Below are 1,618 nucleotides of genomic sequence, written 5' to 3' on the forward strand. Positions count from 1 at the left end.
TCCTTGTCTTGTTCCTGTGTTTAGTGGGAAAGCTTTTGGCTTTTTTCCATTGAGGATGATGTTTTCTATGGGTTTTTCATAGATGGCTTTTATTGTATTGAGAAATGGCCCTTCTATGCTGATTTTGCTAAGAGTCTTGATCATGAAGGGATGTTGTATCTTATCAAATGCTTTTTCTGCATCAATTGATATGACTATATGTTTTGTATCTTTATTCCTATTAACATGATGTATCACATTTATGGTTTTGCATATGTTGAAGCAACCTTGCATTCCTGGAATAAAGCCTATCTGATCTTGGTGTATAATCTTTTTTTACAAGTTGTTGGATACGATTTGCTAGTATCTTGTTTCTCTCTCTCTCTCTGTCCCTCTCTGGTCAGATTTTAATAAATTAAGAAATAATTCTTTAAAAAATAAAAATAGAACTACCATATGGCTCAAAATTCCTCCTATGGGTATACACCCAACAGAAATAACAATACCACCTCATCAAGGTATCTGTGCACCCATACTAATCACTGCATTACTCATGTTGGTCAAGATAAGAACACTGCACAAGTGTCTAGCAAGAGATTATGAAAGTGTGGTATGTGTACATGCTGAGATATCTATCAGCCTTTAAATAAGAACACCCTGTCATTTGCAACTACGTGGATGAACATGGTAAGATGCTAAGTATAATAAACCAAACACAGAAAGAAAAATACTACATGATTTATTTATATGTGGAAACTAAAAACAAAGACAAAAGTTGAATACATAGAAACAGAGAGTAGAGGACCAGAGTGTGATTAAGGCAGGTGGATTCGCATGACTAACTATGCAGTTCAAGTCCTGAACCAGGCACCTTGAAAAACATGTGGGGTATGTTTGTGCACATGTGTGTATGTCCAAAATCCTTAAAGGAGGAGATGGAAAAGAGATTACAGTGTGATTATGCCCAACAGGGGGATGCTTTCTCTCTCGCTCGCTCTCTCCTCTCTCTCCTCTCTCTCCCATGAGCACACACACTCTGGCAAAATTTGAGGGGAAAAAGAAAGAAAAAGAGAGTGAAAGAAAGAAACAGAGAATAGAAGAGTAGTTACCACAGGCAGGGGAAATGGGAAGATGGAGGTCAAAGAGTAAAAGGTTTGGGTTACGCGGTAAGTCCAGAGGTCTTTTTTTTTTTTTTTAATTCACTTTACACCATCACAACACACAAATGAATTTTCCATCCAAAATACACTGTGCATTGGCTCAATCAAGCACATCCACATACATGTTCTCAGCAAATAGTTTTCCAATTCTTGCGTCCTGCATACCTTGCCCTTTGTCTTGCCATCCCTGATTCCCCATCCCCCACCCTCTGCTATGTCCCATCTTCCTCCCCCATTGTCCCTGGCATCCCTGGTTGCCCTCCATACCTTCCTCCCCCCCAATTCAATTGTTCTGCCAATGAACTTAATTAGTCTAAATAAATCCATTAGCTAGCACAGCTGACACAAACCTACACATGTATCCAAGTCTGACCCTAGGCATAAACCCCGGAGAGTAGAATGAACATACTATAAAGTAGTACCCAGCTGTGCCCATACAGCTCACTGCAGTCATCAATGTGCATTTTTTTTTCCTCCTG

This window comes from Tupaia chinensis, unplaced genomic scaffold (assembly GCF_000334495.1).
Source record: "Tupaia chinensis unplaced genomic scaffold, TupChi_1.0 Scaffold139513_1, whole genome shotgun sequence".
NCBI lineage: Eukaryota > Metazoa > Chordata > Mammalia > Scandentia > Tupaiidae > Tupaia > Tupaia belangeri.